This window comes from Pseudoliparis swirei, chromosome 22, assembly GCF_029220125.1.
Source record: "Pseudoliparis swirei isolate HS2019 ecotype Mariana Trench chromosome 22, NWPU_hadal_v1, whole genome shotgun sequence".
Taxonomy (NCBI): domain Eukaryota; kingdom Metazoa; phylum Chordata; class Actinopteri; order Perciformes; family Liparidae; genus Pseudoliparis; species Pseudoliparis swirei.
In genome coordinates, this window is record NC_079409.1 from 7,166,770 (window position 1) to 7,182,767 (window position 15,998).

Below are 15,998 nucleotides of genomic sequence, written 5' to 3' on the forward strand. Positions count from 1 at the left end.
GGAGACCTCGAAGGGGGAGTCTGTGTGTGGGGTGGGGGTGGGGGTTGTATTGGTGGTGGTGCAAGGCGGTGACAGAAATTGAGGGGGACGGGGTGGCAGCTGCAGGCTGCTCGGTGCACTGTCAGAGCGGAATGATTAATGAATGGCGGCCCCAGCTGAGCCTAACCTTTGGAGAACCGCACAGGACATCTGCAGAACTGTCAGCGCTCTGACAAGGACAGAGCTGAACAACCAATTATTTCGCCATCACTAAGGTGGGCTGTCAGCTTAATCCTAGCCATTCACTTAGGCAAGGACAGGCAAATTTCTCCTTTACATACACACACACACACACACAGAGAGAGAGCAGATCACGGTCCTGCATGGACACACGCACGTATACACAAGTGAACAAACAGGCATGCACGGACAGGAAGACAACCCTGTGTGGACATGGACACAAACTGGTACACTCACACAGACGCACACTCCCTGGATTCACACGCATGCGGTCCTGGACAAAATAGAGTTAACCCCTCCGCCGCCGGTGCCGGTAACCCCATGCAGGTGACACACAGTGAGGAATGCAGGGCGAGCAGGGGAGCTTTAATGATGACAAAACCGGGCTGGTGGATACCGGCTGGGACCGTGAGCTGGACATGGGTGGGGCTGCATCCAGGGGAAGACTGTATGTCTGGTGCATGTCGAGCGGGAGGAGGGGTGAGTGGAGGGAGGGAAGGTGGGAGCGAGAGAGGGAGGGGTGCATGCCCTTATGTCTGCAGGATGCATTTATAGAGAATGCTGGGATTTAAAATATATAAATTTAGAAAATATTTAAACAAATATTCTGTTCTGCTCTCTGTATGTGATTTGACTAGGAATGTCAATTCATGTAAAAGTAATACAAAAATATAATATTTGTCTTCACTTTTTGTCAATATAGTATATTTGATTAGAGCATACAAGACGAAGAGCATGTGGAGGAAGCCACACATTCAATGCTCGACTCTTTCCGGAGTTTGTACATTTATATACCCTCTCCTAGTATTGATTGATCTCATAAATTATACAAAATTGATCCTTTTGCATTGAGGAAGATTAAAAAAAGAGTATTTGAATAAACCATAATGATGATGATGTCATGTCAAGAACAAGTTGGCTCATGCACATGACAAAACCATTCTATTTGAAGAAATCTATGATATTCTTAGAACAGCACAGTTCAAAATACAGATATGTACATTGGCTTTTTCCTGAGATTTGAAGGGCTTTAGGTATACTGCGTACATCTTGTCCTTCCATCTGTCCCCACTCTCCAGACAGAGCCTCACCCGTTTGCTATAATTAGGACTAATGACGATATGATCGCCGGATCTATTGATCAACCACAGGGACTTCAATAATAACCAACCACTCAGTATAAATATGTTTGTGTTTTCATTCTTCATTCATCATCTCAGTGTGTGTGTGTGTGTGTGTGTGTGTGTGTGTGTGTGTGTGTGTGTGTAGAGCTGGGCCAGAATTGGGTGCTGATGGGCGGTATGAGTGACTGATTGGGATTTGATTGAGGCGTTTCTGAGGCGATAAGGGATCGAGCGTGGCTATGAAGCCTATTGACAGACTGCTGATGAAGCCGAAGAGGGAGCGAGAGGGAGAGAGCGATAGAGAGAGAGAGAGAAAGAGAGAGTGACCGACCGATAGAGAAAGCCGAGGAAATTAATAAGGGGATGAAAATCAATGAACTTAAAAGTTGGCCCTCATCAGTGGCTAACCGCATGTATGCGTGTGTGCCCGTGTTTTATTTCCCTTCATCTGTGTCTGTGCTATCAGGCATTCCTCGACAGAAACTGTAAACCAACGGGCAGCAACGTAAAATGCTAAGTTAAGCCACTTGAATCCTGGTGTGTACCACGAGTGCACCGCCTCCTCCTCTCTGTGAATGGTTGCACTTTGCTCTCGGTTGTGAATGTCCAAAAATCCTTAACTTTGATACGTTTTGGGTCAAATGAAATTATAATGGCAAACCATTTCTATAAATGTGTTAGCATTAGGGGCGTGAAAGGGCCGAGCATCGTATCGGGACCGAACCAGACCGTCTAATATAATATTCAGCATAAGCGAAGCTCCCATGCCAATAAATATGTTATCTTCGCCTTTTCATATTAGCAAAGAGCTGACACTAATCAACGCTTTCATCGTTCTATAGGTCAAATAAACAGTCGCTAATTAATCTCAAATGAAATTAAACTTGATTTCAGGCCAAAATTAAAATGGTCTGGTGTGCGAGTGGGATCTCTGTCAGCTGCTGTCTCCCCTCAAACAAAGGTTGTGTATGAAGGAACAGAAGCATCACTCTGACACCACTGCAGAGGGTTTCTGTTGCCCGGCGATATGTCTTAGCGCAGCCTGTCAAGTCAATTTCAGGATCCTCCCAGTTAAACCTTTATCCATATCACATCAACGACTGAAGCGTATCAACTTTACAGTTTAAAATCTGAACTGAATGTGTCGGCTACATATTTCATCAGGCATTTAGGAGTATCGGAGATTGAAGACGCCGATCGTCAAAGCTCTCGGATCGGGGCCGTAAAAGGTGATGGGGATGTCCCTGGCTAGAGTCGGACCAGATGGACTTCCTGTGCAGTGATATAGATGCAGCTGTGTTTACAGACAAGTGTGTGTGTGTGAACTGAGGTCTCAATCCGTAAGTAGTTTTTGGAGCCTTACACTGGTGCACACTCATAAATGCGCGTCCACGTGCGGGCGCGCACACACACACACACACACACTGTCAGAACGTAGTCATTACAAGCCCAGTCCTACTAACAGGGCTGTCTACTGTCCCAGACAAACTGCAGGAGGAGGTGTCTGGCTGCTTGCTTTTAAATTGGGTTAGTGGACCAGAGAGGGAGAAAAGAGAGAGAGAGAGAGAGAGAGAGAGAGCATGAGAGAGGGAGAGAATCTGAAGCTTAAAACTGGGACGGGGTACATGAGAAAAATGTTCTTCATCCATTGCGGTGGTGCTCCCCACTGTGTAGCCCTTCATGCCACATGCATGAGCGCGTGTGTGTTTTTGTGCGCCCTCCTCTCTCATGAAACGTCTATTCATTATAGAAAAGTTTTACAGATGTCATTTCCTCATGTTTTCATACTTGAACTCCACTGGCTTCCTTGTAATGGACTGGGTATTTGTCTCGTGCTCTGCTCACTCCAGTCTCCTGCCCTCGGTTGATTTAGGAGCCAAATGGCAGTCCATTAACATGTGAGAATGATCGTGCAGCCTCGGGGTTGTAGCGCAGCAACACACACAGAGAGGGTTTTTTTCTTTTTTTCGCCGCACATCTTTATGATTCTCAGTCTTTGCACTGTCGACGAGAGTTAAGCATCAAAGTCGAGAACTAACTATCCTCACCCTCGTTCGCTCCCTCTGTCTCTTTTTGGCCTCTGGGTTCACACTGTAATTTGCTCTCTCTCTTAATCTCTCCCTCTTTGTCTTTCTCCCTCGCTGTCTCTCCCTCCATCTCTCCCTGGGCTTGGGAATGGGGAGATGGAGGTGATGAGGTCAAAGTGAATCTTCTCCTTGCTGAAGATGATTATGTCTTAACCTGCCGTTATTCAAAGGAGCAGGCCCCGTGGCCATGAGCTGGCCTGCCGGCCACGTGTCGGCGACGAGAGGGCAACACCTCGGCCCTGTCTCTGGGAGGGAGGGAGAGGGAGAGGGAGAGGGAGAGGGAGAGAGAGAGAGAGAGAGAGAGAGAGAAGGGCATTCAAATGAACTCCAAGGGTCAAATGCACACTTGCTATGTGTTCCATGGCAACTTGATCCACTTGGTTGGTTGATTGTGGCGTAACATTTTCTCAAAATGGTCACACATATGTCTCACGTGACCTGCAAATAAGACTTAGAACAATTTACAAACTAATTGTTTTTTACTTTCAGGTATTCACAAATGAATGCACCAATTCCCACTCAAATACCAAGCAATTGGACCACATATTTGTAATTTAATTATTTTTACAGATGTGATAATGTTCCCGTCAAAAAGCTTCCTGTGTATACAAATATCATTTAACAAACAAAAAAAACAATCTTGTTTTTGTCTTGATTTTATGTATTTTTTTTAAATTTCTCTTAATAACTTTCTACAAAAAAAAGACAATCTTGTTTTTGTATTGATTTTATGTATCGTTTTTAAAAAATTCATAACTTTCTTTAAAAAAAACCTCTAACTAATATATTGTGTGCGCACCGATCAGGTTACATTTGCGTCTCGAGTTTTGAGAAATGTTTACTGTCTCGTAGATGCATGAATGCATGTCTTGAAGTGCTCGTGGGGACTTTCAGCCGTTTGACTTACATTTTGTTTTAATTTCAAAGTGGGAAAGACTTTTTACTCAATAGACAGAAAAGCTTGTCACCCCTCGATTATAACACTCACACATTTACCAACTATATTCTCTACACACTAGCCTATAAATCTGATAAAGATAGTTTACTCCTACTTGTTCGAGATCTTTTCTTCTTCTGTAAAAAGCATATGTTCATACGCCACAATGGTCACAGTGATGCCGCCGCATTGGAACAAGCTGGATTGACCTGGAAAGCAAATACAAGTAAAAAAGTTAAGCTGCATTATAACATCTACATCGCACCGTTTTCCGTGACTTAGCTGATATCATTAACTATTCTAGTTGTGATTTGCGCTTTAGTAAAATCGTTTTACGCGCGTTCAAGATTAGAACACGCGCTCATTTTTCATTGTGGATCATGTAATCATTTAGAGATCAATTGCACTCTGTCCCTCGGCTTCTGAGCAGATTTGATGCACCGTAGGATCTCCAGGATAGCGGTGATGCTATTGGTTAAGCCGGAGGTGTTAATTATAATTCTGCTAATTAGCAGCAAGCGCTGGTTAATTGGTCAGTCTTGGCTAGTTGAGGTAATGGAGAACAACACCTCAACGGAGCTCCGTCTCATCGAACGGGGCTCAAGGCTTCTCGGAGAGAAAACTGTCGAGTCTCCTCCACCTTTATCTTCGTCCCTCCTGACTTTTCTCGAAGCCTCAGACTTCATATTCAGCAGCCCCAGGCTTGAGCTATCTGTCTTCCTCCCTTTTTTTCAATTAATTCTTTTTGAGGTGTGACACACTGTACACTTTAATACACTTTCGCAGACGGACTCGATTCACATGTGCACACACGTTACACTAATACACACTTAATAACTAAGCACACACGCCACTCAGAAAACACGTGCCTTCACGCACACACTCGCACGCAGACACACACATACACGCGTTATGGCGTTTAGCGTGGGTAAGTCAATGAGCACTTATCGGAAATCCACTGGCAACCCTAACAAGCCAGTGCGAGGTGTGAACACAGCTGCTTGAGTCACAACAAATCTAATACGCATTTCATCACTTCTTAAACAAGCCATCAGCAAGTCTAATGTCCTGGTATGGAGAGCGGCACTCAGTGATACATGTGCCTTCAAAGCATTTTCTTAAACATCAGCACTTAGCACATCCTCCCCACGCCACGGCGACCAGCATCCACTGGAAGCGGCGCTGCTGATCAGTCAAATGTATCTTTTTTTTTTTTTGCGATTCAGATTCATAAAAACCAACAATGCCCTAATTGATAACACCAACAGCTGCATCGGTTTCCCTGTCGGTGGCACGTGATCTGCGTGAAAAATATGGCTTAATCAGCGATTATCAAGCAGTATGTGCCCGAATTCTCAATGCAGCTTCATTTTTTTTCACCACGCCACGCCAGAGCCGTCAGTGTCACTCACCGATGAGCCAAGCGAGCTGCAGGGATTCACCCTGCGTGTCTGTCTCAGGGCTTAAGAGTTACTCTCTCATGACGCCTTAACATTTTAAACCGTATTTGGTTTGCAAAAGTGAAACTAAGCTCTTTCTGTGCCACTCTTCTTCTTCTGTCTTCTTTTTCCAAGTTCAAATTTTGGATATAGCTTGAGTTGGAGATAAGGGGGGGGGGGGGTATGGGGATAACTTTTTGGGGGACGGTGGACAGCGAATTTCCAGAGGGGGTCACTCTGGAAAGGAAGGGAGTAACAAAGGGAGAGCAGGGGAGCTAATGGGAGGATAAGGGGGATGGAGGTGTGGAGCCCGGATGGGGTTGGGAGTAGGGGGCTGAGTTTGGGCCAGAGAGACACTCCAGAGAGTTGACGGAGCTTCAAAGGAAAGTTTTCTGCTTTGACTGACAGGCCCCCAGAGGGAAGGGGACCTGGTGGCAGGCGGCGTGCCCCGGTCCCAGGATGCCCTTCCGTCTCCATGGTGCTCACCCCCTCCCCCAATTTCTCAGTATTCAACAGAAAGTGGGGTTGAGACGATGGGGGTCGAGATGCATGGAGGGGCTGCAGTAGATCATGGCTCCGTTTTTCACGCTATATCGCCCTTGGACCTAGAGTGTGAAGGACATGACAGCTCCTCTGAATAGGAGAGAGGAAGGCCAGAACTCCAAATGAACATTTATGTGCAAAAGCATACAGTTCAATCAAGTGTTTTTTTGTGGTTGCTATTAAAGGAGGCAAATAAATCCTCTTCCTATTTTGCATTAGTATTGCAAAACATCTGTGACTCAAGACAGCAAGTGTGAATGGTAACTTCACGAGAGTTATTCAGTTGTTTAGGCTCAAGTTAAGCTCTCTGGACTTTTCTTTCAAGTTCAAATTCGGTCAAAGACCATAGAACTGTATTCCCATTGAAGTTACACGTCACTTTTCAGTTTGTAAAAAAAAGAAGAAGAAAAAAGCCCCTCAGCTATTATGCTGGTGAAATCTTCATTCTCAGAAAAAAAGAGCAGAAATTTGTCTTTATTTTAAATGTATTCAACAAAAATAAAACAATGACTTGACATGGTCTAAAATTACAAATCAAGAGGTTTCATGACATCTAGAGATGTGTCTTTTTGGTGTTTTTTATTTATTTATCTGTGAGCGCAATTGCCACAATATTTCCGAGAGTGCATCATAAGCCCTGTTCAGCAAATGTCCGTTTGGAGGCCAAGATGAATGACACCACGGTTCCCGGTCCCGTACCCGGGTTGATGGATGAGAGCAGGAGGGTTGTGTTTAAATGTGTCTCAGTAAACACTGTTAGGCCTGTGTAAACAGCAGTGCATTGATCAGCCCTCTATTCATAATCAGCACGTCTCTGCCTGCACTGGATTAGTCAACAGACCGACCCATCTGTTTGCTCCACTGTAAACTCAGGCCAAAGTCAATGCCAAAGTCTAATTGGATCACCACACACACACTCTTGGGGCATGTTTGTTCATAGTATGACTCACACTGTTCTGATTGGATTTGTATTCCTACAAATAGTCTATTTTTTTATGTTCCACAAGGTAATGAACATAATAATGATTCGGATGCTTGAAATATGTATAACCGAGCGGACAATCCACATCACTCCTTTGGCTCTTGTGGTGAATACCTACACTAACATGTGTGACAGTGTGTCAGTGGAAAACCCCAGATGCATGAATATCAGACTGGTTGCCACTAACAGTTTCTCATCACACTGAGCCCCTCAGAGGCCGTGGCCACGGTGTACAGCGGAGAAAGAGAGAGAGAATAAGAAAGAGCAGGCAAGTGAGAGAGAGAGGCATCGAAGCTTGGAGGGCAGCTGCATTGTATCGCCCCATTTTAGCCCATTACACTATGTATGGGGGGGGGGGGCTTTCCTCCCCTCTTTTGCATGGTAATTATTTTCCAGCCCAAAGGTAGCTGCAGGCAACGTCAGCCACTGCGTCAGGGCCCACTGCATTAGCCGGCCATTGCATTATTTATTTGTGCGCGGGCAGCCGGATGGATACCCCAAATCAGCCGAGACTCGGGGGCCTCTCAATGTCACCTCGCGCGTATTGTGGGACTTGGACTTGCACCAGGAAAGCTGAGGCAGAGAGAGAGAGAGAGAGAGTGGCTCAAGGGCAATATGGCACCTCGGCATTGGAGGACACGTGCGTGGGAGTCGCAGTTAGGTGTGTGTAATGTATTCAGAAACGGGTCAGAGGTTTAGTAACTGCCCTCGCTTATGCAAGACTCATCTGAGAGGGGTTCAGTGTGACACACTGGATGACCATCCAAGGGGTCCTAGAGGACATCGTTGAGCACCAGTGTAGTAAAAGGTATAAATAGAGGGTCATACAGCACAGCGCCTAAAGGCTTTTTGAGTCTCTGTCGAGGGTCGGTTGCCCCCTGGGTCTCATAGGTAAACAGATGGACTTGATTTCAGTGTGCAGGAGCTGCTTTTACATTACGCCACCTTCCCCTGTGTATCAATAAATGGTTATTACACCCAAATACCAGTGTGCTGGGTGAGGTCACGCAGCATGTCACGCCTTTGTGGAGAGATAGAGCGACACGACTCAGCGGTTTGCGGCGTTTGGGAGGCGATACCCTGGCGTCCCCTTCTGTACTACAGCTCTCACACACACACACACACACACACAATCGGAAAAAAGCACCCACACACTGCTCTGCCGGACATGACCCTTCCCCCCCCCCCCCCCCCCAATGACATGTCAGCCCCGGCCAATCGCATCAAAGCGCCCGGGATGACACCCATCCCTCTGTCTCCCCGCTTGCCAGGCTGGGCTCGGCCGCACGAGACGCTCAGACGGCCTTGTGACATGACAGTGCCAACGTACTGATGCTCCGGAGAGCACCCCCACAGCGCCGTCCACTTCCCCCCCCCCCTCCCTTCCCCCTTCCCCCTTTCACAACTGTTGACCCTGCAGGGAGAATATCCATGTTTCTGCCTCTTCCTCGTGCAACAAACACACACGTTTGGAGAAATGATCAAAACAAACACTTTTACGAATTGACGCACGGATATATTCGCCGGTCGGTCGGTAGATGCAGATTCGGCGTTTAACGGCTCGATGAGAGAAAAACGAAACGTGAAAGGGAGACCGACGGAGAGAGAGAGAGCCGCGGATAGAGTGAGTCACACTTGGCCGTGGCGCCCGGCGCTCCCCCCAGATGGGAGCTGACACTACTGGAGCGACCCGGATGGACGGGGAGGAGGACCGACGTATTGCAGGCGGCAGACCTCCCAATTATTTTTCTGGCTTATAAGTGCTGGTGCTTGTTTAAGGCTGTAGCTTGGATGGAGGGATGGGATGGAGAGGGAGGGATGGAAGAAGAGGAGGAGGAGGAGGAGGAACAGAGGGGATGTGGCTGGGGCTGGGTTGCATGGCTGACAGGTCTTGATCTGGCTGGATGGCTGGCTGTCACACACAACCCCAAGACTGGGGTTCTCCCCAGGGTTTATGAGTGTACACACACACACACACACACACATGCACACACGCACACACACGACTTGTATGCACATATACACATCATGCATCATGTAAGCATGTGGAAACAGACAATAATGTAGACATGTTGACAAACATGTCACAACACACACACACACACACACAGTGTTTACATGCCAGTGCATAGTCTATGGACTCCTGTGACAGACACACTGCATTTGTAACATGTGATTGTTGCTGCATTACTTCTGTCACATTCCCTTAAATACTGCAGATCGCGTTTCATTCAGACTTCCGAGAAGACATTAAATGAATAAATAACGTTAAAATATCAAACGTCGGTACCTGTTCATCGGCACGACAGGGAACACATTTGCACACACATCACCCGTTCCTTCGTATTTAAGAGGCTTTTCACTGCTGTAATTAAGTTGATGATGCAAATGGTTGAACAATTCATAACCTTTTTTTCATGAAACCAATTTGAATGTTTACACCTTCCTCTCTGAACTGAAGAGTTTTGAACTATTGCATATTGTTAGAAATACAGACCGTGTACTCCTGCCGTGATCTCATATGAGCCTGTGTGTCTGTCGTAGATGATTGTGCAATAATAATAATGAGACCAGATGAAGATGATTTGTTTCCATACGCAGTATTTCATGCACTCTTTAATTGTAGTTTCCCCACTAAAATATATGGTAAAACTAGAATGGGCACTCGGTAGAGCGCATACCTTCGCATATCACAAGATTGGGCATTGAATTATGAACATTTTGGCATTAGTTGCATGCCAATTGGACAAACATGTATCGTGCTATGGTAAAAAAAAGATGTTGACCTTTACATGACCTTGACCTTTGACCCGATTGATCCCAAAATCTAATCAAATGGTCCCCGGATAATAACCAATCATCCCACCAAATTTCATGCGATTCGGTTCAATACTTTTTGAGTTCTGCGAATAACACGCATACAAATAAATAAATAAATAAATAAATAAATACACGGTGATCAAAACATAACCTTCCGCATTTTCAATGCGAAGGTAATAAGCAGTGATTAAAGGATGCCAAAAGAGCTCCGGTTGAGCAGCAACAGAGCCGTAACAAGCAGGAAGCCACGATGAAGAGCATTGAGCCGCTAGAACAAGAACACACTCTTATTTGCTCCTGGATGGTGGTCTCCGTGTGTGTGTTTCAGCAGGAAGCGAGAGTGCATGCTTGTATTCAGAATGAGTCTAAAAAAACCTGAAGTTTGAGAACAACTCATTCTTAAGAAGTATGTATAAAAAAAGCCGTTGAGAATTAATGGTACACTTATAAAATAATGACATACTTCAGATCAGAGATACTTCACATCAGAGAAACTGTTGCATCAATCACATCAGGCCATATCACGCAACAGCGGTTCCTTAGTGTCAGCTCTTGTCCAAACAGCCGGGGTATCGGCGTCATGACAGCCTATAATTTGCCGCACGTCAGCCTAAATGAACGCCATAATAAGGGTTATCCAATTCATGCTAAGTGTCATAATTCAGATCAGCGTAGCTACATTACATCGGTGTCATTGCCGCGCTTTTTACGCCTCACTGGTCACCGCTCGTGCTGCCATGGCCCCGAGCCAGAGCCGACAGAACCATCAGAGGAGAGGAGTTCTCTGTCTGATTTCCGGCTGGCCAATAACATCACCTTTTTATCCGAGTGTGAACTTTTCTCCTACATTTCTTTTCATACTTTTTTTACGATTATTTTGATGTCACCTCCTCTTCTGCACGTGATAGAAACAGAGCGAGCGAGAAAACCCCTCCTCCTCTGTCTTTTTTTTTTTACAACTCGAACTGTGTATTTATTGCATCTTTTTTTTATTCTTTATGCCATGCCCAAGAGGAATTTTCCTTTTTGCCGAGCTGGGGTGCAGCTTCAGCAACTTTGCTGTGCTCCCGGAGCGGCTAGGGGTTCAGTAAGTATCATTCAGGGAGGCTTCCACAGGTATGACCATATTGAGGAACAAATCGGTGTCCCGTTGGGTGAACAAACTCACTAACCGCTGCACTAACCTGCCAACTTTACCTATTGTACAGCCCCTCGTATTTCCATGTACAAAAGCCACTCTGGGATACTTAGTTGTGCAGTTTCGAGGTGCCCCTAGTGAGGAAGCCTTTGTGTGTGCCTTCTCTCAAGCAAGAGTCGCTCCTTTTGCTTTAATTACAGTAAGTACAGCAGGACCCCCCAGGCTTGTTTCAACAGATCAACCAGCAGAAGAAAGAAGAAAAAATGCTAATTAGTCCCATAATGTTGCTGACCGCGCGACTTCCTCAGCACTGCTGAGTTTTATTGACATAAGAAGGACAATAGGAATCTGTATTCAAATGACTTGCTCTGCCCTCGTGTTAGGGTGCAGCGGCTGCTCCCCGCCACATATTTCTATCGTATTGTTAGACGAAAGCGAAATTAGACATGACGATGTGAGGGAGCCGATATGTGTTTGTGTTGTGTGTGTGTGTGTGTGTGCATCTGTATTCTATTTCTCCCGCGTCTGCATCGAAGCCTGTGGGATTTCAGTATGAGGGTGTGCCTCGCTGTTTTACATGTGTGAATATTGAAAACAATATATAATAATAACGTGTGTGTGTGATTCCATTTCTCTGTGCATGCACGTGTCAACTCCCCATCCTCAACTTCGGCGCAATGCAGAAAGCTTCTTAATACATTCCATGTTTCTGAGCCGAGGAGTAAGTGTGTGTGTGTGTGTGTGTGTGTGTGTGTGTGTGTGTGTGAAAGAGAGAGTCAGAATCAGGATCAATACTATTGACCTGTTTACCTTGGTGCCGAGCATACAGGCCAGCTCTCCGGTTTACCACTTGAAGCATTAAAACCAGACTATTAGTGAGACTTTGGTCCTTCTCCTTGCCGATTGGACGACCTGCACTGGGGCACTCCACCTAACAGACACGGTGAGAGGGTGGGGGTGGAGAGGAGGAGGGAAAAAAAAAAAAAAAGGGGGTTAAAGAGAGAGAGAGACCCCTAATCCTCTTGACTTACAGCCATCAGGTTTCGCCCATGTCTCGACGCTCGCCTCCAGACCTGATGCGGTCACTCAACCCTATCGGGCTGCGGGGCATTGTGGTCCGTTCCTGCCACGCTCCCCCCCCCACCCCCCCTCCCCTCCACCCTCGGGCGCTTTGTGCTCCCGGCCTCCCACCCCCCCCCCCCGCTCTGCTTTTCTCATCCTCCTCCACACCGCCAAAACAGAATTTCTTTAAATGCTTAATTTCCCCCCCCTTTGGCTTCCTTTTTGCAAGCGCCCTCTCACTTGTTTGTCCATCGATTTTTCATCCCTCTCCAGCCGCTGCCCCCCCCCCACCCTCCGCCTCCTTCCCGTCCCTCCTCCTCCTCCACCCTCTCTCCCTCTCCCCTCTCCCCCCAGCCTGCATCGCCCCAGTCCTCTGTTGTTGATGCAAACTGATTTATTTATTTATTTTAAGCTTGTTGCCCAGGTAATTTGTGGCAGGTAATGACTTTCAGTGAATCTACTTTGCACTCTTTGAATTCTTTTTCCGACCTTTGCATCATCCGAGCCCATCTCCCTTCTCAGCCCCTTTGTCCCATTTGCCCCCCCTCCCCATTTCCCTTTTTTTTTTTTCCATCGCACTGCCTCTCCTCTCCTCTCTCCCCTCTGCTCTCAGCCAGTGTATTTTTAATTCCCCTAGATATTGGCGGTGCGCGGTGCGTGTGTGTGTGCGTCTCCACCTGAGGATGGGATTGACACCTGGCCCTCTGCTGTTGAGACCTCTCATTCCTATTTCACTTCTTTCCCATCACCCCCCTTCCCGCCTTTCTCCCCCTTCTCCAGCCATTGTTCTTGTATCCGTCGGGGCATTGGAGGAACAGCACAGGTCTCTGGGAGTTGGAAGGAAAACGAGAGATAGGTTGTAAAAGAGGAGGGAGAGGAAGAAGTGGCCTTAGATCAGCCTGAAGTAATTTGGCGGTATTTTCCTGCTTTCCTCGCTCGTTTAGAAACACTGGAATCAGGAGGAGAAGCTAAAGGAGCCCTTATTCTAACACTAAATGATCCCTGCTCCTCTTAAACCGGCAAAGTATAGAGAGGGCTGCTGTGTGTGTGTGTGTGTGTGTGTATGTGTGTGAATGTGTAGGCATGTGAAATCTCAAGCCCCTCCACAGACAAACACACAGACACACACACACACACACACACATACTCCCATCTCAACCGGCTCTTCTGTTGCTTTCCTTCCCTCTGTCCATCTTCTTTTCTCTGCTCCCTTCTTACTGCGGCCCAGAAGCCCTGCAACATTAGTATTCATAGGGGGGACTATGTTGGGCAACGTGTGTTTGTGTGTGTGGTGGGGGGGGGGGGGGGGAGGGGGGGTCTGGATATTTCCTCAGCCAGCTGGCATACTGGGGCTGGACTGGGCACTTAGAGAAACAAGGAATATGTACTGGGAAGAAACAAGAACTGCAGCAATGATTACAGTAAAATGGTTCAGACTATTTATTTAACTGAAATAACCTTCCTCTGCTTTACCTCACGCAGGAAAGCCTACTTTTCTTCGCCTTATGTACATACTATGCTAAAAGGGGGCGCCGTCACCGTCTCCTGATTGCAGACACAGAATTATCCTTTCAATGAATGCTTTCAGCAAAGAAATGCAGTATGGTACTCACATTTCATTATTTGAAGGACAATAAAGCAGATAGATTAAAATAGCACACCATGTGAACGAATACACAGCTCACCTCTGAGTTTGGCAATCAAAAAACAATAAAAGTTTAGAGCGCCGGGCTTTCTTTTGCGACTTCCTATTAATGCTGACTTTAACTCAGGAATTTCCCTGTAAGAAAGCAGAGTTGACGTCAGCATTAATAGGAAGAAAAAATACCTCTCTCACGTTGTCTAAGGGTCTCAGTGATAGGAATTTCCCTGTAAGGAACCAATCACTGAGACCCTTGGACGACGTGAGAGAGGTATTTTTTTTAAATATATTAATCAGATATGTAAGAAGAAGTAACTTTTAACGACACAATTCTGTATTGTTTCAATACGTATCGGGTCCTAATGAATGCGTGTGATGGGCAGGTGTCAGTGTGTGGAAACCAGCTGCCTGGTCCCTCCAGGAGGGGACAGTAGAGAGCAGGGAGACCACATCTGCCGCCTCTTCATCGAGGAGAAGGACAACAAGAAGGGGGTAACATGAGCAGCGAATAGCCACCAGGGTAGGAGATAGGTGAGTACAGAGCAGTGGAATGGAGGTACAATATAACGGGAATGTTTTGAGAACAAATTAATACAAATAGAATGAGATGAAAGCAGAAGACATTTTAGTTTCACTATGAATTCCAAATAATATTTCCAAACTTCAAACATCGACATGCTGCACTTGTGGTCACGCATAAACACACACATGCACATATATTCAGACCCTAGTACTCCCTTCTGGCATCATCCAGAGGTCAGGGCAGAATTCATCACCCTTCATCATGCAGATGAACATGACCTTGGCCGGCCTTGGCAGCCGGTCACATCAGCACCCTCATCCAGCCCAGCTTTGCATCTCTGATTGTGTTAAATCATGTTTCCCTAACATCAGCAGACACCGGATGGACAGCATCCTTCTCTAAGCACATCCAGAAAAGCATAATTGCCAAGACCTTTAAAAGCCTTTCAGAAAGAAACCTCAAAATCAACATAATTCAGATGAACAGGATACATCGTCGATGTAAAGTTAAGTATGTCAGGCAATACTATTGGGGTGGGGGGGTGGGAAAAAAAACCGATACAAGAGTTTTAAAAACGGTGGGTCCTTGGCATTATTATGATGATGCATTTAGGCATACAGAGTGGGCCGGCCCATTGGAGGGCCCCTAAATGAAGAGGCTGACCTTCAATAAGCCCTCTCTCTGTTCATTAGCCACGTGGTGCTTATCTACAATAACACGGCTGGAGAGAATATGAGGCCAGCGGGCCGGCCAAAGTCAATGATGCACTTCAGGTGGGGAGATGATTGGGTAACTTTAGTTTCGGGTGCTGGACTTTTAGCCTCTTACCCCCTTCTGTCCCAATTTCCCCAAAGTTCCATAAAAAATTTAAACACATCTCAAGTTCATACAGTACGGAATATCAAGTTAACTTTCAACTTTTCTTGTAGAATTAGAAAGAGAGTGTTGAAGAAAGCAAAACGGAGTTCACTCTTGTGCACCTTTGCTTGTATATTCCGATGCATTTATTCATACAGTATTTATTATCATCCATGTGTCTCTCGCAGTCTGAGAGGATGCAGTATATGGAGAGTGGAGTTTAAACTGAAACGACAACGGTGCTTTTACGTAAAATGAGCACATGATTTACATGCAGCTCTTCCGGAGGCATCGTGTAAAAAAGCGTGACTTCAACAGGGTCTGTTATTTTCTTTGTTTTTTTCATTTTCCAGAAACGACACGCCCAATGTGCGAGGGCTCACGTGGTGCTCTCCATCCGGGTGTGAAGGTAAGAGCAAGAGGCTCTGCTGGATTCCTGGCAAAGCATTACTCTCCGGCTCTTTTTGGGCAGAAAAATCAGCCTGATATTATAACTGCCTCTTGTCCCTAATGCCATCTGTAAGTGGCAATAAAGAGTTGGAAGGGACGATATGCAAGTAGGCAAAAAATTGCCCTCCGTACCAGTGCGTCCAATTCAAGCACCGATATAGAGGTTGGGGGGGG